The sequence below is a fragment of the Chrysemys picta genome, unplaced genomic scaffold (assembly GCF_011386835.1).
Source record: "Chrysemys picta bellii isolate R12L10 unplaced genomic scaffold, ASM1138683v2 scaf123, whole genome shotgun sequence".
Lineage (NCBI taxonomy): Eukaryota > Metazoa > Chordata > Testudines > Emydidae > Chrysemys > Chrysemys picta.
In genome coordinates this window covers 105,919-132,035 of record NW_027052830.1, presented here as the reverse complement: position 1 = coordinate 132,035, position 26,117 = coordinate 105,919, and the positions used below count along the sequence as shown (strand labels likewise).

General features: G+C 48.1%; 1 long non-coding RNA gene across 1 annotated transcript; it reads right to left on the bottom strand.

The window, feature by feature from the left end:
* Positions 1-11,342: 11,342 nt before the first annotated feature.
* On the bottom strand, positions 11,343-25,639 carry LOC135978111 (uncharacterized). Its single transcript, XR_010595526.1, has 3 exons — positions 25,516-25,639; positions 23,998-24,130; positions 11,343-11,460 (listed from the first exon to the last, which is right to left on the bottom strand). It is a non-coding gene; the product is annotated as an uncharacterized LOC135978111 (long non-coding RNA).
* Positions 25,640-26,117: the final 478 nt, after the last annotated feature.

The following is a 26,117-nucleotide window of genomic DNA, read 5'->3' as shown; positions in this document are numbered from 1 at the left end:
GGAAGCAGACTGGTCCAGACTGTCATTTCGACCCTCAGGAGGAGTCCATGTGGAGTTCTTCTTCCTGTGTTGTTGGTGGGAGGGTATCTGTGTATCAGTGCGCTGTTCAGTGTTATCATGAAAGTATTCTTTGAGTCGGAGGCGGCGAAAGTAGGCTTCCAGATCACCACAGAACTGTATCATGTTCGTGGGGGTGCTGGGGCAAAAGGAGAGTCCCCGAGATAGGACAGACTCTTCTGCTGGGTTGAGTGTGTAGCTGGATAAATTGACGATATTGCTGGGTGAGTTCGGGGTACCCCTGTTGTGGCCCCATGTGGCAGGTAGGATTTTAGACAGCTTACGGTCCTTTTTCCTTTGTAGAGAGGTGAGGTGTGTAAAGTAGATCTCCTGTCTTATTTTAGTAAAGTCCATTTGTGTGGAGGGTTGGTTATTTATGAAAGTCTCCAGGTTGGAGAGCTCTTTCTTGATGTTTTTCTGTTTGCTGTATAGGATGCTGATCAGGTGGTTCCTCAGTTTCTTTGATAATGTATGGCATAATCTCTCACTGTGGTCTGTGCAGTATGTAGATAGCAATGGATTTTTCACCTTCAGTCCATTTGGTATGATGTCCATCCGTTTGCATTTGGAAAGGAAGATGATATCTGTCTGTATTTGTGCAAGTTTCTTCATGAGGTTGATAGATTTCCATTCCATACGGCTAAATGCAGTGCCTTGCATGGTGTCAAGTATCAGAGGGGTAGGCGTGTTAGTCTGAATCTGTAAAAAGCAACAGAGGGTCCTGTGGCACCTTTGAGACTAACAGAAGTACTGGGAGCATAAGCTTTCGTGGGTCAGAACCTCACTTCTTCAGATGCAAGTAATAGAAATCTCCAGAGGCAGGTATATATCAGTGTGGAGATAACGAGGTTAGTTCAATCAGGGAGGGTGAGGTGCTCTGCTAGCAGTTGAGGTGTGAACACCAAGGGAGGAGAAACTCTTTCTGTAGTTGGATAGCCATTCACAGTCTTTGTTTAATCCTGATCTGATGGTGTCAAATTTGCAGATGAACTGAAGCTCAGCAGTTTCTCTTTGGAGTCTGGTCCTGAAGTTTTTTTGCTGTAAGATGGCTACCTTAACATCTGCTATTGTGTGGCCAGGGAGGTTGAAGTGTTCTCCTACAGGTTTTTGTATATTGCCATTCCTGATATCTGACTTGTGTCCATTTATCCTCTTGCGTAGTGACTGTCCAGTTTGGCCAATGTACATAGCAGAGGGGCATTGCTGGCATATGATGGCATATATAACGTTGGTGGACGTGCAGGTGAATGAGCCGGTGATGTTGTAGCTGATCTGGTTAGGTCCAGTGATGGTGTTGCTGGTGTAGATATGTGGGCAGAGTTGGCATCGAGGTTTGTTGCATGGGTTGGTTCCTGAGTTAGAGTTGTTATGGTGCGATGCGTGGTTGCTGGTGAGAATATGCTTAAGGTTGGCAGGTTGTCTGTGGGCGAGGACTGGCCTGCCTCCCAAGGTCTGTGAAAGTGAGGGATCATTGTCCAGGATGGGTTGTAGATCACTGATGATGCGTTGGAGAGGTTTAAGCTGAGGACTGTAGGTGATGGCCAGTGGAGTTCTGTTGGTTTCTCTTCTGGGCCTGTCTTGTAGCAGGAGTCTTCTGGGTACACGTCTGGCTCTGTTGATTTGTTTCTTTATTTCCTTGTGTGGGTATCGTAGTTTTGAGAATGCTTGGTGAAGATCTTGTAGGTGTTGGTCTCTGTCTGAGGGGTTGGAGCAGATGCGATTGTACCTCAGTGCTTGGCTGTAGACGATGGATCGTGTGGTGTGACCGGGGTGGAAGCTGGAGGCATGAAGGTAGGCGTAACGGTCGGTGGGTTTTCGGTATAGGGTGGTGTTAATGTGGCCATCGCTTATTTGTACGGTGGTGTCCAGGAAGTGGACCTCCCGTGTAGATTGGTCCAGGCTGAGGTTGATGGTGGGGTGGAAGCTGTTGAAAGCATGGTGGAATTCTTCCAGGGCCTCCTTCCCATGGGTCCAGATGATGAAGGTGTCATCAATATAGCGTAGGTAGAGAAGGGGCATGAGTGGACGAGAGCTGAGGAAGCGTTTTTCCAGGTCAGCCATAAAAATGTTGGCATATTGTGGGGCCATGCGGGTGCCCATAGCGGTGCCACTGGTCTGGAGGTATATATTGTCACCAAATTTGAAATAATTGTGCGTGAGGATAAAGTCACAGAGCTCAGCAATAAGTTGTGCTGTGTCATCATCAGGGATACTGTTCCTGACAGCTTGTATTCCATCTGTATGCGGGATGTTTGTGTAGAGAGCCTCTACATCCATGGTGGCTAGGATGGTGTTTTCTGGGAGGTCACCAATGCATTGTAGTTTTCTCAGGAAATCTGTGGTGTCACGGAGATAGCTGGGAGTGCTGGTGGCGTAGGGTCTGAGTAGGGAGTCCACATATCCAGACAGTCCTTCAGTGAGAGTGCCAATGCCCGAGATGATGGGGCGTCCAGGATTTCCAGGTTTGTGGATCTTAGGTAGTAGATAGAATAACCCCGGTCGGGGCTCTAAGGCTATGTTGATTTGTTCCTGTGTTAGTGTAGGGAGTGTCCTGAGTAGATGGTGCAGTTTCTTAGTGTATTCCTCAGTGGGATCTGAGGAAAGCGGCCTGTAGAATTTGGTATTGGAGAGTTGTCTGGCAACCTCCTTCTGGTAGTCAGACCTGTTCATGATGACAACAGCACCTCCTTTATCAGCCTCTTTGATGATAATGTCAGGGTGGTTTCTGAGGCTGTGGATGGCATTGCGTTCTGCACGACTTAGGTTATGAGGCAAGCGATGTTGTTTTTCCACAATTTCTGCCTGTGCACGTCGGCGGAAGCAGACTGGTCCAGACTGTCATTTCGACCCTCAGGAGGAGTCCATGTGGAGTTCTTCTTCCTGTGTTGTTGGTGGGAGGGTATCTGTGTATCAGTGCGCTGTTCAGTGTTATCATGAAAGTATTCTTTGAGTCGGAGGCGGCGAAAGTAGGCTTCCAGATCACCACAGAACTGTATCATGTTCGTGGGGGTGCTGGGGCAAAAGGAGAGTCCCCGAGATAGGACAGACTCTTCTGCTGGGTTGAGTGTGTAGCTGGATAAATTGACGATATTGCTGGGTGAGTTCGGGGTACCCCTGTTGTGGCCCCATGTGGCAGGTAGGATTTTAGACAGCTTACGGTCCTTTTTCCTTTGTAGAGAGGTGAGGTGTGTAACGTAGATCTCCTGTCTTATTTTAGTAAAGTCCATTTGTGTGGAGGGTTGGTTATTTATGAAAGTCTCCAGGTTGGAGAGCTCTTTCTTGATGTTTTTCTGTTTGCTGTATAGGATGCTGATCAGGTGGTTCCTCAGTTTCTTTGATAATGTATGGCATAATCTCTCACTGTGGTCTGTGCAGTATGTAGATAGCAATGGATTTTTCACCTTCAGTCCATTTGGTACGATGTCCATCCGTTTGCATTTGGAAAGGAAGATGATATCTGTCTGTATTTGTGCAAGTTTCTTCATGAGGTTGATAGATTTCCATTCCATACGGCTAAATGCAGTGCCTTGCATGGTGTCAAGTATCAGAGGGGTAGGCGTGTTAGTCTGAATCTGTAAAAAGCAACAGAGGGTCCTGTGGCACCTTTGAGACTAACAGAAGTACTGGGAGCATAAGCTTTCGTGGGTCAGAACCTCACTTCTTCAGATGCAAGTAATGGAAATCTCCAGAGGCAGGTATATATCAGTGTGGAGATAACGAGGTTAGTTCAATCAGGGAGGGTGAGGTGCTCTGCTAGCAGTTGAGGTGTGAACACCAAGGGAGGAGAAACTCTTTCTGTAGTTGGATAGCCATTCACAGTCTTTGTTTAATCCTGATCTGATGGTGTCAAATTTGCAGATGAACTGAAGCTCAGCAGTTTCTCTTTGGAGTCTGGTCCTGAAGTTTTTTTGCTGTAAGATGGCTACCTTAACATCTGCTATTGTGTGGCCAGGGAGGTTGAAGTGTTCTCCTACAGGTTTTTGTATATTGCCATTCCTGATATCTGACTTGTGTCCATTTATCCTCTTGCGTAGTGACTGTCCAGTTTGGCCAATGTACATAGCAGAGGGGCATTGCTGGCATATGATGGCATATATAACATTGGTGGACGTGCAGGTGAATGAGCCGGTGATGTTGTAGCTGATCTGGTTAGGTCCAGTCCAGTTTGGCCAATGTACATAGCAGAGGGGCATTGCATATCATAGGCCTCATCTATAGTACTGTCATAACTATAAAGGGAAGGGTAACAGCTGTCCTGTGTACAGTACTATAAAATCCCTCCTGGCCAGAGACTCCAAAATCCTTTTCCCTGTAAAGGGTTAAGAAGCTCAGGTAACCTGGCTGGCATCTGACCTAGAGGACCAATAAGGGGACAAGATACTTTCAAATCTTGGGGGGGGGGGAGGCTTTTGTTTGTGTTCTTTGTTTTGGTTGTGCGTTCGCTCTCGGGACTGAGAGGGACCAGACATCAATCCAGGTTCTCCACATCTTTCTAAACAAGTCTCTCCTATTTCAAACTTGTAAGTAAATAGCCAGGCAAGGCGTGTTAGTTTTCCTTTGTTTTCTCAACTTGTAAATGTACCTTTTACTAGAGTGTTTATCTTTGTTTGCTGTACTTTGAACCTAAAACTAAAGGGGAGTCCTCTGAGCTCTTTAAGTTTAATTACCCTGTAAGGTTATTTCCATACTGATTTTACAAAAATAATTTTTACCTTTTTCTTTAATTAAAAACCTTCTTTTTAAAAACCTAATTATTTTTTTCCTTGTTTTAAATCCAAGGGGGTTGGATCTGTATTCACCAGGAGTTGGTGGGAGAAAGAAGGGGGGATGGTTAATTTCTCCTTCTTTTAAAATCCCAGGGGGGTTGGAACTGTATTCACCAAAAGTTGGTGGGAGGAAGGAGGGGAATGGTTACTTTCTCCTTGTTTTAAGATCCAAGGGGTTTGGATCTGTATTCACCAGGGAATTGGTGAAGGTCTCTCAAGGCTACCCAGGGAAGGAAATTAGCCTTGGAATGGTGGCAGCGAACCAGAGCTAAGCTGGTAGTTAAGCTTAAAAGTTTTCACGCAGGCCCCTACATTTGTACCCTAAAGTTCAAAGTGGGAATACAGCCTTAACAACCTGTCAGAGACTCAAACGCCCCGAGGAATCAGGGGGAATTCAGGGCACCTGGAACCAGCAGCATTTCCACTCAGCACCTGCCCACCACTGAGGGATGAATTCACCACCTGAACCCCAGAATGGAGTCTTCTTCTCCTTTCTAGTAACCTCCAATGCCAACCCGCCTCCATGTAGGGTGAGCTCCTGCTACCTCCCCCTCAGTGCCCTTGACAGCTGTTCCACCTCCAAACCACGGCTCAAGTTATCAGAACCCTCTTCTATACCCCCAACCAGGTTGGGCAGGGAGGCGGCTCTAGCATGGGGGGCAGGAGGGATTCTGCCAAGAGTGAAGTAGGTTGCAGGGAGGTTGAGATCTTGCTCCAAGTCATCCCAGACACTAATGCGAAGCCACAGGATGGCAGCATCTAGTGTCAGTGGAGTCCAAGCACTATTTCAACCCCACAGTTTTGGATCAACTTCCCACAAGGGGAGGTGAAGAGCACCCCCAGCAACCCACACACACACACACCACTCCTGGTGGTGGGAGGGGAACAGGAGAAAGGACAAAAGAAGTAAGAGATGAAGAGAAAGGAAGGAGGGATGGAGGAAAAGGTAAAACGAAAAGGACAAACCCTAATGTCCCCAGTGATTCTACGGGACAAAATCCCAGGTGGACTATAAAATTCTGACACATTAAACTAGTGTTTTCCATGCCTAGAATTCAGCTGGCACCAGATGGATCAGACTGAGCAGGTTCCAAAACCTCTTGGAGGCTCTTACCTTCTAAACAGGGACGTCTGTTTTCTAGTAAAATCAGTAAAAGGAAAGGAGACAACTCGAAAGAGGCTCCTGCTTGCACTCAAATACGTGAACCCTAATACTCTCTCAGTCCTCAAAGAGAGACTTGGAGAAGGAGCGGCAAACAGCAGAGGCTAAGAGCGGGAGTTTGCCTGGGAGTTCGCTTGGGGAGAGCTCACTGAGGCTTACATCTGCAGGTTTCTCTGAGTAGTTCCTGCAACAGTTGGGGAAGTTCTTAAGAGGACGGTGATGTGGAAGGTGAGCGATCAGCTGTTGTCACCTGCACAGGCTGTGCCATGTTTGTCTTTCTTCCACAGGACAGAAGCGACTTTGTCTGTACGAAGGGCAAGCTGGTCTCCATATTGGAAGAGAAGCTTCGAGGCCTGGAGAAACGAGTATCGACTCTGCGTTGCATAAGGGAAAATGAAGATTTCCTGGACAGACGTCAGGAGATGCTTCTACGGCCACAATGTTCTTAAGATTCAGAGCAGGCGCAGCAGGGACAGAAGGATTGTGAAGAGGTTTGGCAGCATGTGACTTCCAGAAGGAGAAAGAGGAGCGTCCATGCACCAGCAATGGAGATACAGGTGAGCAATCGTTTCCATGTTCTCTCTACAGGTACTAATGCGGAGAGTGGACTAGATGACCCATCTGAGGGAAGGGAGCAGAAGGAGACTCCACCGATTGGAAGGCAAAAGATGCACTGTCCTAGGGATGGGGGTTCCACGACCACAACTCCCAAGAGGAGGAGGAGGGTGGTGGTGGTCGGGGACTCCCTCCTCAGGGGGACTGAGTCATCTATCTGCCGCCCCGACTGGGAAAACCAAGAGGTCTGCTGCTTGCCCAGAGCTAGGATACACGATGTGACGGAGAGACTGCCGAGACTCATCAAGCCCTCGGATCGCTACCCCTTCCTGCTTCTCCACGTGGGCACCAATGATACTGCCAAGAATGACCTTGAGCAGATCACTGCAGACTACGTGGCTCTGGGAAGAAGGATAAAGGAGTTTGAGGCGCAAGTGGTGTTCTCGTCCATCCTCCCTGTGCAAGGAAAAGGCCGGGGTAGAGACCGTTGAATCGTGGAAGTCAACGAATGGCTATGCAGGTGGTGTCGGAGAGAAGGCTTTGGATTCTTCAACCATGGGATGGTGTTCCAAGAAGGAGGAGTGCTAGGCAGAGACGGGCTCCACCTAACGAAGAGAGGGAAGAGCATCTTCGCCAGCAGGCTGGCTAACCTAGTGAGGAGGGCTTTAAACTAGGTTCACCGGGGGAAGGAGACCAAAGCCCTGAGGTAAGTGGGGAAATGGGATCCTGGGAGGAAGCACAAGCAGGAGAGCGCAAGGGGGGAGGACTCCTGTCTCATGCTGAGAAAGAGGGACGATCGATGAGTTATCTTAAGTGCCTATACACAAATGCAAGAAGCCTGGGAAACAAGCTGGGAGAACTGGAAGTCCTGGCACAGTCAGGGAACTATGATGTGATTGGAATAACAGAGACTTGGTGGGATAACTCACATGACTGGAGTACTGTCATGGATGGATATAAACTGTTCAGGAAGGACAGGCAGGGTAGAAAAGGTGGGGGAGTTGCGTTGTATGTAAGAGAGGAGTATGACTGCTCAGAGCTCCGGTATGAAACTGCAGAAAAACCTGAGAGTCTCTGGATAAAGTTGAGAAGTGTGAGCAACAAGGGGGATGTCGTGGTTGGAGTCTGCTATAGACCACCAGACCAGGGGGATGAGGTGGACGAGGCTTTCTTCTGGCAACTAGCAGAAGTTGTTAGATCGCAGGCCCTGGTTCTCATGGGAGACTTTAATCACCCTGATATCTGCTGGGAGAGCAATACAGCGGTGCACAGACAATCCAGGAAATTTTTGGAAAGTGTAGGGGACAATTTCCTGGTGCAAGTGCTGGAGGAACCAACTAGGGGCAGAGCTTTTCTTGACCTGCTACTCACAAACAGGGAAGAATTAATAGGGGAAGCAAAAGTGGATGGGAACCTGGGAGGCAGTGGCCATGAGATGGTCTAGTTCAGGATCCTGTCACAAGGAAGAAAGGAGAGCAGCAGAATACGGACCCTGGACTTCAGAAAAGCAGACTTTGACTCCCTCAGGGAACAGATGGGCAGGATCCCCTGGGAGAATAACATGAAGGGCAAAGGGGTCCAGGAGAGCTGGCTGTATTTTAAAGAATCCTTATTGAGGTTGCAGGAACAAACCATCCCGATGTGTAGAAAGAATAGTAAATATGGCAGACCAGCTTGGCTAAACAGTGAAATCCTTGCTGATCTTAAACGCAAAAAAGAAGCTTACAAGAAGTGGAAGATTGGACAAATGACCAGGGAGGAGTATAAAAATATTGCTCAGGCATGCAGGAGTGAAATCAGGAAGGCCAAATCACATTTGGAGTTGCAGTTAGCAAGAGATGTTAAGAGTAACAAGAAGGGTTTCTACAGGTATGTTAGCAAGAAGAAGAAAATCAAGGAAAGTGTGGGCCCCCTACTGAATGAGGGAGGCAACCTAGTGACCGAGGATGTGGAAAAAGCTAATGTACTCAATGATTTTTTTGCCTCTGTCTTCACGCACAAGGTCAGCTCCCAGATTGCTGCACTGGGCAGTACAGCATGGGGAGAAGGTGACCAGCCCTCTGTGGAGAAAGAAGTGGTTCGGGACTATTTAGAAAAACTGGACGTGCACAAGTCCATGGGGCCGGGTGCGCTGCATCCGAGGGTGCTAAAGGAGTTGGCGGGTGAGATTGCAGAGCCATTAGCCATTATTTTTGAAAACTCATGGCGATCGGGGGAGGTCCCAGATGACTGGAAAAAGGCGAATGTCGTGCCCACCTTTAAAAAAGGGAAGGAGGAGGATCCGGGGAACTATAGGCCAGTCAGCCTCACCTCAGTCCCTGGAAAAATCATGGAGCAGGTCCTCAAGGAATCAATTATGAAACATTTAGAGGAGAGGAAAGTGATCAGGAACAGTCAGCATGGATTCACGAAGGGGAAGTCGTGCCTGACTAACCTAATTGCCTTCTATGATGAGATAACTGGCTCTGTGGATGAGGGGAAAGCAGTGGATGTGTTATTCCTTGACTTTTGCAAAGCTTTTGATACGCTCTCCCACAGTATTCTTGCCGCCAAGTTAAAGAAGTATGGGCTGGATGAATGGACTGTAAGCTGGATAGAAAGCTGGCTAGATCGTCGGGCTCAACGGGTAGTGATCAATGGCTCCATGTCTAGTTGGCAGCCGGTTTCAAGCGGAGTGCCCCAAGGGTCGGTCCTGAACCGGTTTTGTTTAATATCTTTATTAATGATCTGGAGGATGGTGTGGACTGCACTCTCAGCAAGTTTGCAGATGACACTAAACTAGGAGGCGTGGTAGATACCCTAGAGGGTAGGGATCGGATACAGAGGGACCTAGACACATTAGAGGATTGGGCCGAAAAAAACCTGATGAGGTTCAACAAGGACAAGTGCAGAGTCCTGCACTTAGGACGGAAGAATCCCATGCACTGCTACAGACTAGGGACCGAATGGCTAGGTAGCAGTTCTGCAGAAAAGGACCTAGGGGTCACAGTGGACGAGAAGCTGGATATGAGTCAACAGTGTGCTCTTGTTGCCAAGAAGGCTAACGGCATTTTGGGCTGTATAAGTAGGGGCATTGCCAGCAGATCGAGGAACGTGATCGTTCCCCTTTATTCGACATTGGTGAGGCCTCATCTGGAATACTGTGTCCAGTTTTGGGCCTGTGGAAGCAGAGAAAGAGCTCACAGGAAGGGGATGCAATGCATGACAGTTCGTTAGCAAGAGTTAGGCTAACTGTAACCCTAATAACGCGAGATTTGTAGAAGCGAGGAATGTGTGAGGCGGGTGAGAAAGAACTGTGTAAGAAGTCATTATGACCTGGTATAGATAAGGTGTAGAAGCCCTTGTGTAGATAAGGTATAGAAAATATTGTATGTTGGCAAGAGTCAAAACAAGTGAAGAAATGAGATATCAAGATGGCCTATGTATAAACAAAACGCAGCTGTCCCTCGTTATTTCTGTAATGAAAGGTATAAATGCTTGCTGTAATTAGTTACCTGGGAGAGACCTGCTTAGCTCTCTCCCTCTGGGCAATTGTGAGAGTTAATAAAGCATCTGACTTGCTGTACCTAAACAAATAGTGAGAACTCTGTTTTTCTCCGACAGGCCCCACACTACAAGAAGGATGTGGAAAAATTGGAAAGAGTCCAGTGGAGAGCAACAAAAATGATTAGGGGTCTGGAGCACATGACTTATGAGGAGAGGCTGAGGGAACTGGGATTGTTTAGTCTCCAGAAGAGAAGAATGAGGGGGGATTTGATAGCAGCCTTCAACTACGTGAAGGGGGGTTCCAAAGAGGATGGAGCTCGGTTGTTCTCAGTGGTGGCAGATGACAGAACAAGGAGCAATGGTCTCAAGTTGCAGTGGGGGAGGTCCAGGTTGGATATTAGGAAACACTATTTCACTAGGAGGGTGGTGAAGCACTGGAATGCGTTAACTAGGGAGGTGGTGGAGTCTCCTTCCAAGGAGGTTTTTAAGGTCCGGCTTGACAAAGCCCTGCCTGGGATGATTTAGTTGGGAATTGGTCCTGCTTTGAGGACGGGGTTGGAGTAGATGACCTCTTGAGGTCCCTTCCAACCCTGATATTCTATGATTCTAACAGGGACGTCTGTTTTCTAGTAAAATCAGTAAAAGGAAAGGAGAAAACTCGAAAGAGGCTCCTGCTCGCACTCACATACGTGAACCCTAATACTCTCTCAGTCCTCAAAGAGAGACCTCGAGAAGGAGACTTGCTGAAGCAAAGCCACAAGGGTCTCTGAGGTTTCCCTGGCCCTGCGCCCCTGTCCTGCCTGGCTGATGTCAACATCTCTCTCTGAGGTAACCACCTCCCTAACACCTTTGACCAATAGGCTGAGCGCGTGCAAAAGGCTTTTGTGATGTCACTGCCACACCCACCCTTCCCCGGAAGTGCTAATGTCCTGCTGCTAGCCTGACACTTAGAAGGTTTGAGCTACTCTCTGTGGATCACCCCACTCAATGCCTGTTCATTCTAGGAAGCAAGCCGGCTAGACGGTAAAACATCAGAGGCTGCTCCCAATGCTACACTCAGTGTTTCCAAAATTACTACACTTTATGGCCAGAAGAGACCTTTAGAGAATCTCATCTAACCCCCTGCATATCATAGGGTTGCTGTATAGTACAATAGTTACTTTTTGGGCACACACATTCCAGAAAGGCATCTAGTCTTCATTCAATGACATCAAGAGATGGAGAATCCACCACTTTCCCTTTTAGTGAGGGCCAGGGGGCTCCATTTCCCCTTCCACTAGCTCCCCATTTACAGTGAGCCAGAGCAGTACCTGCAGCAGGGAGCGGGAGTTGCTGAAGGCCTCAGAGGAACAGCCCCTGCAGTGTCTCAGGCATCTGGCGCAAGTGCCGGATGATGCGGAGCTGGTGCATCACTTTGGCCGTGACGTCCTCCTGCTGCAAGGGAACGAGAACCTGTCAGAGACTCAAAGGTCCCGAGGAATCAGGGGGAATTAAGGGCACCTGGAACCAGCAGTATTTCCACCCACCACCTGCCCACCGCTGAGGGATGAATTCACCTCCTGAACCCCAGAATGGAGTCTTCTTGTCCTTTCTAGTATCCTCCAGTGCCAACCCCCCTCCTTTTAGGATTAGCTCCTGCTACCTCCCCGTCAGTGTTCTTCACAGCTGTTCCACCTCCAAACCAAACCTCAAGTTATCAGAACCCTCTTCTGCACCCCCAACCACGTTGGGCATCGAGGCGGCTCTAGCGGGGGGGCAGGAGGGATTCTGCCAGAAGTGAAGTGGGTTGAGGGGAGGTTGAGATCTTGCCCCAAGTCATCCCAGACACTAATGCTAAGCCACAGGATGGCAGCATCTAGTGTCAGTGGAGTCCAAGCACTATTTCAACCATACAGTTTTGGATGAACTCCCCACAAGGGGAGGTGAAGAGCACCCCCAGCAACACACACACAAACACACATACACACACACACACCACTCAAACGCCCCGAGGAATCAGCGGGAATTGAGGGCACCTGGAACCAGCACTACTTCCACCATTCACCTGCCCACCACTGAGGGATAAATTCACCTCCTGAACACCAGAATGGAGTCTTCTTGTCCTTTCTAGTAACCTCCAGTGCCAACCCCCCTCCTTGAAGGATGAGCTCCTGCTATCTCCCCCTCAGTGCCCTTGACAGCTGTTCCACCTCCAAACCACAGCTCAAGTTATTAGTACCTTTGGACACAGACTGGCTAACCTAGTGAGGAGGGCTTTAAACTAGGTTCGACGGGGACAGGTGAGCAAAGCCCACAGGTAAGTGGGGAACATGGAGACCGGGGAGATGGGTCAAAAACGAGAGGGAGTGTGGGCTATATTGTCAGAGGGAAAGGAGGGTCAGGACAAAACTGGGAGGAAAGATCAAACCAGTATCTTAGATGTCTATATACAAATGCGAGAAGTATGGGGAATAAGCAGGAAGAACTGGAAGTGCTAATAAATAAATACAACTATGACATTGTTGGCATCACTGAAACTTGGTGGGATAATACACTTGATTGGAATGTTGGTGTGGATGGGTACAGCTTGCTCAGGAAGGATAGACAGGGGAAAAAGGGAGGAGGTGTTGCCTTGTATATTAAACATGTACACACTTGGACTGAGGTAGAGATGGACATAGGAGACGGAAGTGTTGAGAGTCTCTGGGTTAGGCTAAAAGGGGTAAAAAACAAGGGAGATGTCATGCTAGGAGTCTACTACAGGCCACCTAACCAGGTGGAAGAGGTGGATGAGGCTTTTTTTAAGCAACTAACAAAATCATCCAAAGCCCAAGATTTGGTGGTGATGGGGGACTTCAACTATCCGGCTATATGTTGGGAAAATAACACAGCGGGGCACAGTCTATCCAACAAATTCCTGGACTGCATTGGAGACAACTTTTTATTTCAGAAGGTTGAAAAAGCTACTGGGGGGAAGCTGTTCTAGACTTGATTTTAACAATTAGGGAGGAACTCGATGAGAATTTGAAAGTAGAAGGCAGCCTGGGTGAAAGTGATCATGAAATCATAGAGTTTGCAATTCTAAGGAAGGGTAGAAGGGAGAACAGCAAAATAGAGACAATGGATTTCAGGAAGGCAGATTTTGGTAAGCTCAGAGAGCTGATAGGTAAGGTCCCATGGGAATCAAGACTGAGGGGAAAAACAACTGAGGAGAGTTGGCAGTTTTTCAAAGGGACACTATTAAGGGCCCAAAAGCAAGCTATTCCGCTGGTTAGGAAAGATAGAAAATGTGGCAAAAGACCACCTTGGCTTAACCATGAGATCTTGCATGATCTAAAAAATAAAAAGGAGTCATATCAAAAATGGAAACTGGGACAGATTACAAAGGATGAATATAGGCAAACAACACAGGAATGCAGGGGCAAGATTAGAAAGGCAAAGGCACAAAATGAGCTCAAACTAGCTACGGGAATAAAGGGAAACAAGAAGACTTTTTATCAATACATTAGAAGCAAGAGGAAGACCAAAGACAGGGTAGGCCCACTGCTTAGTGAAGAGGGAGAAACAGTAACAGGAAACTTGGAAATGGCGGAGATGCTTAATGACTTCTTTGTTTCGGTCTTCACCGAGAAGTCTGAAGGAATGCCTAACATAGTGAATGCTAATGGGAAGGGGGTAGGTTTAGCAGATAAAATAAAAAAAGAACAAGTTAAAAATCACTTAGAAAAGTTAGATGCCTGCAAGTCACCCGGGCCTGATGAAATGCATCCTAGAATACTCAAGGAGCTAATAGAGGAGGTATCTGAGCCTCTAGCTATTATCTTTGGAAAATCATGGGAGACGGGAGAGATTCCAGAAGACTGGAAAAGGGCAAATATAGTGCCCATCTATAAAAAGGGAAATAAAAACAACCCAGGAAACTACAGACCCCAGTGAGTTTAACTTCTGTGCCAGGGAAGATAATGGAGCAAGTAATTAAGGAAATCATCTGCAAACACTTGGAAGGTGGTAAGGTGATAGGGAACAGCCAGCATGGATTTGTGAAGAACAAATCATGTCAAACCAATCTGATAGCTTTCTTTGATAGGATAACGAGCCTTGTGGAGAAGGGTGAGGCTGTGGATGTGGTATACCTAGACTTTAGTAAGGCATTTGATACGGTCTCGCATGATATTCTTATTGATAAACTAGGCAAATACAATTTAGATGGGGCTACTATAAGGTGGGTGCCTAACTGGCTGGATAACCGTACTCAGAGAGTTGTTATTAATAGTTCCCAATCCTGCTGGAAAGCCATAACGAGTGGGGTATCGCAGGGGTCTGTTTTGGGACCGGCGCTGTTCAATATCTTCATCAACGACTTAGATATTGGCATAGAAAGTACGCTTATTAAGTTTGCGGATGATACCAAACTGGGAGGGATTGCAACTGCTTTGGAGGACAGGGTCATCATTCAAAATGATCTGGACAAATTGGAGAAATGGTCTGAGTTAAAGAGGATGAAGTTTAACAAAGACAAATGCAAAGTGCTCCACTTAGGAAGGAACAATCAGTTTCACACATACAGAATGGGAAGAGACTGTCTAGGAAGGAGTACGGCAGAAAGGGATCTAGGGGTTATAGTGGACCACAAGCTAAATATGAGTCAACAGTGTGATGCTGTTGCAAAAAAAGCAAACCTGATTCTGGGATGTATTAACAGGTGTGTTGTGAGCAAGACACGAGAAGTCATTCTTCCGCTCTACTCTGCTCTGGTTAGGCCTCAGCTGGAGTATTGTGTCCAGTTCTGGGCACCGCATTTTAAAAAAGATGTGGAGAAATTGGAAAGGGTCCAGAGAAGAGCAACAAGAATGATTAAAGGTCTTGAGAACATGACCTATGAAGGAAGGCTGAAAGCATTGGCTTTGTTTAGTTTGGAAAAGAGAAGACTGAGAGGAGACATGATAGTAGTTTTCAGGTATTTAAAAGGGTGTCATAAGGAGGAGGGAGAAAACTTGTTCACCTTAGCCTCTAAGGATAGAACCAGAAGCAATGGGTTTCAAGTGCAGCAAGGGAGGTCTAGGTTGGACATTAGGAAAAAGTTCCTAACTGTCAGGGTGGTTAAACACTGGAATAAATTGCCGAGGGAGGTTGTGGAATCTCCATCTCTTGAGATATTTAAGAGTAGGTTAGATAAATGTCTATCAGGGATGGTCTAGATGGTATTTGGTCCTGCCATGCGGGCAGGGGACTGGACTCGATGACCTCTCGAGGTCCCTTCCAGTCCGATTATCTATGAATGTATGAAAAAAACACTGTTCTCCACCCCCACCCAGGTTGGCCAGGGAGGCGGCTCTAGCAGGGGGGGCAGGAGGGATTCTGGCAGCAGTGAAGTGGGTTGCGGGGAAGTTGAGATCTTGACCCATCTCATCCCAGACACTAATGCTAAGCCACAGGATGGCAGCATCTAGTGTTAGTGGAGTCCAAACACTATTTCAACCCCACAGTTTTCGAGGAACAGGAGAAAGGACAAAAGAAGTAAGAGATGAAGAGAAAGGAAGGAGGGATGGAGGAAAAGGTAAAACAAAAAGGACAAACCCTAATGTCCCCAGTGATTCTACGGCACAAAATCCAAGGGATGGAATAAAATCCTGCCATCTTAAACTACTGTTTTCCATGCCTAGAATTCAGCTGGCACCACGTGGATCAGACTGAGCAGCTGCCAAAACCTCTTGGAGGCTCTTACCTTCTAAACAGGGACGTCTGTTTTCTAGTAAAATCAGTAAAAGGAAAGGAGAAAACTCGAAAGAGGCTCCTGCACGCACTCACGTACGTGAACCCTAATACTCTCTCAGTCCTCAAAGAAAGACCCCGAGAAGGAGACTTGCTGAAGCAATGCCACAGGGTCTCTGAGGTTTCCCTGGCCCTGTGCTCCTGTCCTGCCAGGCTGATGTCAGCATCTCTCTCTGAGGTCACCACCTCCCTAACACATTTGACCAATAAGCTGACATCCTGCAAAAGGCCTTTGTGATGTCACTGACACACCCAACCAAACCCTGAAGTGCTAATGTCCTGCTGCTGGCCTGACACTTTGAAGCTTTGAGGTTGTCATAACTATAAAGGGAAGGATAACAGCTGTCCTGTGTACAGTACTATAAAATCCTCCTGGCCAGAGACTCCAAAATCCTTTTCCCTCTAAAGGTTAAGAAGCTCAGGTAACCTGGCTGGCATCTGACCTAAAGGACCAATAAGGGGACAAGATATTTTCAAATCTTGGGGAGGGGAAGGCTTTTGTTTGTGTTCTTTGTTTGTGTGGGTGTTCGCCCTCGGGACTGAGAGGGACCAGACATCAATCCAGGTTCTCCACATCTTTCTAAACAAGTCTCTCCTATTTCAAACAAGGCGTGTTAGTTTTCCTTTGTTTTCTCAACTTGTAAATGTACCTTTTACTAGAGTGTTTATCTTTGTTTGCTGTACTTTGAACCTAAGACTAGAGGGGAGTCCTCTGAGCTCTTTAAGTTTGATTACCCTGTAAGGTTAATTTCCATACTGATTTTACAGAGGTGATTTTTACCTTTTTCTTTAATTAAAAGCCTTATTTTTAAGAACCTGATTGATTTTTCCTCGTTTTAAGATCCAAGGAGTTTGGATCTTGATTCACCAAGAGTTGGTGGGAGGAAGGAGGGGAATGGTTAATTTCTCCTTCTTTTAGATCCAAGGGGGTTGGATCTGTATTCACCAGAAGTTGGTGGGAGGAAGGAGGGGGGATGGTTTATTTCTCCTTGTTTTAAGATCCAAGGGGTTTGGGTTTGTATTCACCAGGGAATTGGTGAGAGGTTTCTCAAGGCTACCCAGGGGAGGAAATTAGCCTTGGGATGGTGGTTAAGCTTAGACGTTTTCATGCAGGCCCCTACATTTGTACCCTAAACTTCAAAGTGGGGATACAGCCTTGACACAGGTACTCTCTGTGGATCACCCCACTCAATGCGTCTTCATTCTAGGAAGCAAGCTAGCTAGACAGTAAAACATCAGAGGCTGCTCCCAATACTACACTCAGTGTTTCCAAAGGTAGGAGACTTTCTGGCCAGAAGAGACCTTTACAGCATCTCATCTAACCCCCTCCATATCATAGGCTTCCAGTATAGTACAATAGTTACTTTTTGGGCACACACATTCCAGAAAGGCATCTAGTCTTCAATCAATGACATCAAGAGTTGGAGAATCCACCACTTTCCCTTTTAGTGAGTGCCAGGGGGCTCCATTTCCCCTTCCACTAGCTCCCCATTTACAGTGAGCCAGAGCAGTACCTGCAGCAGGGAGAGGGAGTTGCTAAGGCCTCAGAGGAACAGCCCCTGCAGTGTCTCAGGCACATGGCGTAAGTGCCGGATGATGCGGAGCTGGTGCATCACTTTGGCCGTGACGTCCTCCTCCTGCAAGGGAACGAGAACCTGTCAGAGACTCAAATGCCCCGAGGAATCAGGGGCAATTAAGGACACCTGGAACCAGCAGTATTTACACCCAGCACCTGCCCACCACTGAGGGATGAATTCACCTCCTGAACCCCAGAATGGAGTCGTCTTCTCCTTTCTAGGAATCTCCAGTGCCAACCCCCGTCCTTGTAGGGTGAGCTCCTGCTACCTCCCCCTCAGTGCCCTTGACAGCTGTTCCACCTCCAAACCACAGCTCAAGTTATCAGAACCCTCTTCTCCACCCCCACCCAGGTTGGGCAGGGAGGCGGCTCTAGCAGGGGGGGCACGTGGGATTCTGGCAGCAGTGAAGTGGGTTGCGGGGAGGTTGAGATCTTGCCCCAAGTCATCCCAGACACTAATGCTAAACCACACGATGGCAGCATCTAGTGTCAGTGGAGTCCAAGCACTATTTCAACCATACAGTTTTGGATCAACTCCCAACAAGGGGAGGTGAAGAGCACCCCCAGCAACACACACACACACACACACACACACACATATACCACTCCTGGTGGTGGGAGGGGAACAAGAGAAAGGACAAAAGAAGTAAGAGATAAAGAGAAAGGAAGGAGGGATGGAGGAAAAGGTAAAACAAAAAGGACAAACCCTAATGTCCCCAGTGATTCTACCAGACAAAATTACAGGGAGGGATTAAAATTCTGCCATCTTGAACTAGTGTTTTCCATGCCTAGAACTCAGCTGGCACCAGATGGATCAGACTGAGCAGGTTCCAAAACCTCTTGGAGGCTCTTACTTTCTAAACAGGGATGTCTGTTTTCTAGTAAAATCAGTAAAAGGAAAGGAGACAACTCGAAAGAGGCTCCTGCTCTCACTCAAATACGTGAATCCTAATACTCTCTCAGTCCTCAAGAGAAACCTCGAGAAGGAGACTTGCTGAAACAAAGCCACAGGGGTCTCTGAGGTTTCCCTGGCCATGCGCCCCTGTCCTGCCTCGCTGATGGCAGCATCTCTCTCTGAGGTTACCACCTCCCTAACACCTTTGACCAATATGCTGAGGTCCTGCAAAAGACCTTTGTGATATCACTGCCACCAATCAAACCCTTAAGTGCTAATGTCCTGCTGCTGGCCTGACACTATGAAGGTTTGAGCTACTCTCTGTGGATCACCCCACTCAATGCGTCTTCATTCTAGGAAGCAAGTGGGCTAGACAGTAAAACATCAGAGGCTGCTCCCAATGCTACACTCAGTGTTTCCAAAATTAGTAGACTTTATGGCCACAAGAGACCTTTAGAGCATCTAATCTAAGCCCCTGCATATCATAGGCTTCCTGTATAGTACAATAGTTACTCTTTGGGCACACACATTCCAGAAAGGCATCTAGTCTTCATTCAATGACATCAAGAGATGGAGAATCCACCACTTTCCCTTTTAGTGAGTGCCAGGGGGTTCCATTTCCCCTTCCAATAGCACCCCATTTACAGTGAGCCAAAGCAGTACCTACAGCAGGGAGTGGGAGTTGCTGATGTCCACAGAGCCACAGCCCTTGCAGTGTCAACTTCCCACAAGGGGAGGTGAAGAGCACCCCCAGCAACACACACACACACACACACACACACACACACACCACTCCTGGTGGTGGGAGGGGAACAAGAGAAAGCAAGGAGGGATGGAGGAAAAGGTAAAATGAAAAGGACAAACCCTAATGTCCCCAGTGATTCTACGGCACAAAATCCCAGGTGGGCTATAAAATTCTGCCACCTTGAACTAGTGTTTTCCATGCCTAGAATTCAGCTGGCACCAGATGGATCAGACTGCAGACTGAGCAGGTTAAAAACCTCTCCAAGGTTCTTACCTTCTCAACAGGCACGTCTGTTTTCTAGTAAAATCAATAAAAGGAGAAACTCGAAAGAGGTTCCTCCTCGCACTCACATACTTGAACCCTAATACTCTCTGAGTCCTAAAAAGGGAGACCTCGAGAAGGAGACTTGCTAAAGCAAAGCCAAAGGGGTCTCTGAGGTTTCCCTGGCCCTGCGCTCCTGTCCTGCCTGGCTGATGTCAGCATCTCTCTCTCAGGTAACCACCTCCCTAACACCTTTGACCCATAGGCTGAGGTCCAGGATAAGGCCTTTGTGATATCACTGCCACACCCAACCAAACCCTAAAGTGCTAATGTCCTGCTACTGGCCTGACACTTTGAAGGTTTGAGCAACTCTCTGTGGATCACCCCACTCAATGCATCCTCATTCTAGGAAGCAAGCGGGCTAGACAGTAAAACATCAGAGGCTGCTCCCAATGCTACACTCAGTGTTTCCAAAATTAGTAGACTTTATGGTCAGAAGAGACCTTTAGAGCATCTAATCTAACCCGCTGCATATCATAGGCTTACTGTATAGTACAATAGTTACTCTTTGGGCACACACATTCCAGAAAGGCATCTAGTCTTCATTCAATGACATCAAGAGATGGAGAATCCACCACTTTCCCTTTTAGTGAGGGCCAGGGGGCTCCATTTCCCCTTCCACTAGCTCCCCATTTACAGTGAGCCAGAGCAGTACCTGCAGCAGGGAGCAGGAGTTGCTGAAGGCCTCAGAGGAACAGCCCCTGCAGTGTCTCAGGCACCTGGCGCAAGTGCCGGATGATACGGAGCTGGTGCATCACTTTGGCCGTGACGTCCTCCTGCTGCAAGGGAACGAGAACCTGTCAGAGACTCAAAGGCCCCGAGGAATCAGGGGGAATTAAGGGCACCTGGAACCAGCAGTATTTCCACCCACCACCTGCCCACCGCTGAGGGATGAATTCACCTCCTGAACCCCAGAATGGAGTCTTCTTGTCCTTTCTAGTATACTCCAGTGCCAACCCCCCTCCTTGTAGGATTAGCTCCTGCTACCTCCCCCTCAGTGTTCTTCACAGCTGTTCCACCTCCAAACCAAACCTCAAGTTATCAGAACCCTCTTCTGCACCCCCAACCAGGTTGGGCATCGAGGCGGCTCTAGCAGGGGGGGCAGGAGGGATTCTGCCAGAAGTGAAGTGGGTTGAGGGGAGGTTGAGATCTTGCCCCAAGTCATCCCAGACACTAATGCTAAGCCACAGGATGGCAGCATCTAGTGTCAGTGGAGTCCAAGCACTATTTCAACCATACAGTTTTGGATGAACTCCCCACAAGGGGAGGTGAAGAGCACCCCCAGCAACACACCCCCAAACACACACACACACACACACACCACTCCTGGTGGTGAAAGGGGAACAGGAGAAAGGACAAAAGAAGTAAGAGATGAAGAGAAAGGAAGGAGGGATGGAGGAAAAGGTAAAACGAAAAGGACAAACCCTAATGTCCCCAGTGATTCTACGGGACAAAATCCCAGGGAGGGAATAAAATTCTGCCATCTTAAACTACTGTTTTCCATGCCTAGAATTCAGCTGGCACCAGATGGATCAGACTGAGCAGGTTCCAAAACCTCTTGGAGGCTCTTACCTTCTAAATAGGGACGTCTGTTTTCTAGTAAAATCCGTCAAAGGAAAGGAGAAAACTCGAAAGAGGCTCCTGCTCACACTCACATACGTCAACCCTAACACTCTCTCAGTCCTCAAAGAGAGACCTCGAGAAGGAGACTTGCTGAAGCAAAGCCACAGGGGTCTCTGAGGTTTCCCTGGCCCTGTGCTCCTGTCCTGCCAGGCTGATGTCAGCATCTCTCTCGGAGGTCACCACCTCCATAACACCTTTGACCAATAGGCTGACGTCCTGCAAAAGGCCTTTGTGATATCACTGCCACACCCACCCTTCCCCGGAAGTGCTAATGTCCTGCTGCTGGCCTGACACTTTGAAGGTTTCAGCTACTCTCTGTGGATCACCCCACTCAATGCCTGTTCATTCTAGGAAGCAAGCCGGCTAGACGGTAAAACATCAGAGGCTGCTCCCAATGCTACACTCAGTGTTTCCAAAATTAGGGGACTTTATGGCCAGAAGAGACCTTTAGAGCATCTCATCTAACCCCTTGAAAACCATAGGCTTGCTGTATAGAACAATAGTTACTTTTTGGGCACACACATTGCAGAAAGGCATCTAATCTTCCTTCAATGACATCAAGAGATGGAGAATCCACCACTTTCCCTTTTAGTGAGGGCCAGGGGGCTCCATTTCCCCTTCCACTAGCTCCCCATTTACAGTGAGCCAGAGCAGTACCTGCAGCAGGGAGCGGGAGTTGCTGATGGCCTCAGAGGCACAGCCCCTGCAGTGTCTCAGGAATCTGGCGCAAGTGCCGGATGATGCGGAGCTGGTGCATCACTTTTAGCCGTGACGCCCTCCTGCTGCAAGGGAATGAGTACCTGTCAGAGACTCAAACGCCCCGAGGAATCAGGGGGAATTAAGGGCACCTGGAACCAGCAGTATTTCCACTCAGCACCTGCCCAACACTGAGGGATAAATTCACCTCCTGAAACCCAGAATGGAGTCTTCTTGTCCTTTCTAGTAACCTCCAGTGCCAATCCCCCTCCTTCTAGGGTGAGCTCCTGCTATCTCCCCCTCAGTGCCCTTGACAGCTGTTCCACCTCCAAACCACAGCTTAAGTCATCAGAAACCTCTTCTAGACCCCCACCAAGGTTGGGCTGGGAGGCGGGTCTAGCAGTGGGGGCAGGAGGGATTCTGGCAGCAGTGAAGTGGGTTGCGGGGAGGTTGAGATCTTGCCCAAGTCATCCGAGACACTAACGCTAAGCCACAGGATGGCAGCATCTAGTGTCTGTGGAGTCCAAGCACTATTTCAACCCCACAGTTTTGGATGAACTTCCCACAAGAGGAGGTGAAGATCACCCCCAGCAACACACACACACACACACACACACACACACACACACCACTCCTGGTGGTGGGAGGGGAACAGGAGAAAGGACAAAAGAAGTAAGAGATGAAGAGAAAGGAAGGAGGGATGGTGGAAAAGGTAAAACGAAAAGGACAAACCCTAATGTCCCCAGTGATTCCACGGGACAAAATCCCGTGTGGACTACAAAATTCTGTCACCTTGAACTAGTGTTTTCCATGCCTAGAATTCAACGGGCACCACGTGGATCAGACTGAGCAGCTGCCAAAACCTCTTGGAGGCTCTTACCTTCTAAACAGGGACGTCTGTTTTCTAGTAAAATCAGTAAAAGGAAAGGAGAAAACTCGAAAGAGGCTCCTGCACGCACTCACGTACGTGAACCCTAATACTCTCTAAGTCCTCAAAGAAAGACCCCGAGAAGGAGACTTGCTGAAGCAAAGCCACAGGGTCTCTGAGGTTTCCCTGGCCCTGTGCTCCTGTCCTGCCAGGCTGATGTCAGCATCTCTCTCTGAGGTCACCACCTCCCTAACACATTTGACCAATAAGCTGACATCCTGCAAAAGGCCTTTGTGATGTCACTGCCACACCCAACCAAACCCTTAAGTGCTAATGTCCTGCTGCTGGCCTGACACTTTGAAGCTTTTAGATTGTCATAACTATAAAGGGAAGGGTAACAGCTGTCCTGTGTACAGTACTATAAAATCCTCCTGGCCAGAGACTCCAAAATCCTTTTCCCTCTAAAGGGTTAAGAAGCTCAGGTAACCTGGCTGGCATCTGACCTAAAGGACCAATAAGGGGACAAGATACTTTCAAATCTTGGGGAGGGGAAGGCTTTTGTTTGTGTTCTTTGTTTGTGTGGGTGTTCGCCCTCGGGACTGAGAGGGACCAGACATCAATCCAGGTTCTCCACATCTTTCTAAACAAGTCTCTCCTATTTCAAACAAGGCGTGTTAGTTTTCCTTTGTTTTCTCAACTTGTAAATGTACCTTTTACTAGAGTGTTTATCTTTGTTTGCTGTACTTTGAACCTAAGACTAGAGGGGAGTCCTCTGAGCTCTTTAAGTTTGATTACCCTGTAAGGTTAATTTCCATACTGATTTTACAGAGATGATTTTTACCTTTTTCTTTAATTAAAAGCCTTATTTATAAGAACCTGATTGATTTTTCCTTGTTTTAAGATCCAAGGAGTTTGGATCTTGATTCACCAGGAGTTGGTGGGAGGAAGGAGGGGGGATGGTTAATTTCTCCTTGTTTTAAGATCCAAGGGGGTTGGATCTGTATTCACCAGGGAATTGGTGAAAGGTTTCTCAAGGCTACCCAGGGGAGGAAATTAGCCTTGGGATGGTGGTTAAGCTTAGAAGTTTTCATGCAGGCCCCTACATTTGTACCCTAAACTTCAAAGTGGGGATACAGCCTTGACACAGGTACTCTCTGTGGATCACCCCACTCAATGCGTCTTCATTCTAGGAAGCAAGCCGGCTAGACAGTAAAACATCACAGGCTGCTCCCAATACTACACTCAGTGTTTCCAAAATTTGTAGACTTTATGGCCACAAGAGACCTTTAGAGCATCTCATCTAAGCCCCTGCATATCATAGGCCTCCTGTATAGTACAATAGTTACTTTTTGGGCACACACATTCCAGAAAGGCATCTAGTCTTCATTCAGTGACATCAAGAGATGGAGAATCCACCACTTTCCCTTTTAGTGAGTGCCAGGGGGCTCCATTTCCCCTTCCACTAGTTCCCCATTTACAGTGAGACAGAGCAGTACCTGCAGCAGGGAGCGGGAGTTGCTGAAAGACTCAGAGGAACAACCTCCTCTTAAATACCCATGCAGTGTCTCAGGCACTTGGCGCAAGTGGCGGATGATGCGGGTGCATCACTTTGGCCGTGACGTCCTCCTGCTGCAAGGGAACGAGAACCTGTCAGAGATTCAAACACCCCGAGGAATCAGGGGGAATTAAGGGCACCGGGAACCAGCAGTATTTCCACTCAGCACCTGCCCACCGCTGAGGGATGAATTCACCTCCTGAACCCCAGAATGGAGTCTTCTTGTCCTTTCTAGTAACCTCCAGTGCCAAATCCCCTCCTTGAAGGGTGAGCTGCTGCTACCTCCCCCTCAGTGCCCTTGACAGATGTTCCACCACCAAACCACAGCTCAAGTTATCAGAACCCTCTTCTCCACCCCCACCCAGGTTGGCCAGGGAGGCGGCTCTAGCAGGGGGGGCAGGAGGGATTCTGCCAGCAGTGAAGTGGGTTCCGGGGAAGTTGAGATCTTGCCCCAAGTCATCCCAGACACCAATGCTAATCCACACGATGGCAGCATCTAGTGTCAGTGGAGTCCAAGCACTATTTCAACCACACAGGTTTGGATGAACTCCCCACAAAGGGAGGTGAAGAGCACCCCCAGCAACACACAAACACACACAGACACACAAACCACTCCCGGTGGTGGGAGGGGAACAGGAGAAAGGACAAAAGAAGTAAGAGATGAAGAGAAAGGAAGGAGGGAGGGAGGAAAAGGTAAAATGAAAAGGACAAACACTAATGTCCCCAGTGATTCTACGGGACAAAATCACAGGGAGGGAATAAAATTCTGCCACCTTGAACTAGTGTTTTCCATGCTTAGAATTCAGCTGGCACCAGGTGGATCAGACTGAACAGGATACAAACCTCTCCGAGGCACTTACTTTCCTCAAAGAGAGACCTCAAGGAGGAGACTTGCTGAAGCAAAGCCAGAGGGGTCTCTGAGGTTTCCCTGGCCCTCATGTCAGCATCTCTCTCTGATGTCAGCATCTCTCTCTGAGGTCACCACCTCCCTAACACATTTGACCAATAAGCTGACGTCCTGCAAAAGGCCTTTGTGATGTCACTGCCACACCCAACCAAACCCTGAAGTGCTAATGTCCTCCTGCTGGCCTGACACTTTGAAGGTTTGAGCTACTCTGTGTGAATCACCCCACTCAATGGGTCTTCATTCTAGGAAGCAAGCCGGCTAGACAATAAAACATCAGAGGCTGCTCCCAATGCTACACTCCGTGTTTCCAAAATTACTACACTTTATGGCCAGAAGAGACCTTTAGAACATCTAATCTAAGCCCCTGCATATCATGGGCTTCCTGTATAGTACAATAGTTACTTTTTGGGTACAAACATTCCAGAAAGGTATCTAGTCTAAATTAAATGACATTAAGAGATAGAGAATCCACCACTTTCCCTTTTAGTGAGTGCCAGGGGGCTCCATTTTCCCTTCCACTAGCTCGCCATTTACTGTGAGCCAGAGCAGTACCTGCAGCAGGGAGCGGGAGTTCCTGAAGGCCTCAGAGGCGCAGCCCCTGCAGTGTCTCAGGCACGTGGCGTAAGTGCAGGATGATGCGGAGCTGGTGCATCATTTTGGCCGTGACGTCCTCCTGCTGCAAGGGAACGAGAACCTGTCAGAGACTCAAACGCCCCGAGGAATCAGGGGGAATTAAGGGAACCTGGAACCAGCAGCATTTCCACTCAGCACCTGCCCATCAATGAGAGATGAATTCACCTCCTGAACCCCAAAATGGAGTCTTCTTGTCCTTTCTAGAAACCTCCAGAGCCAACCCCCCTCCTTGTAGGGTGAGCTCCTGCTACCTCCTGCTCAGTGCCCTTCACAGATATTCCACCTCCAAACCACAGCTCAAGTCATCAGAACCCTCTTCTCCACCCCGACACAGGTTGGGCTGGGAGGCGGCTCTAACAGGGTGTGCAGGAGGGATTCTGACAGCAGTGAAGTGGGTTGCAGGGAGGTTGAGATCTTGACCCAAGTCATCCCAGACACTAATGCTAAGTCACACAATGGCAGCATCTACTGTCAGTGGGGTCCAAGCACTATTTCAACCCCACAGTTTTGGATCAACTCCC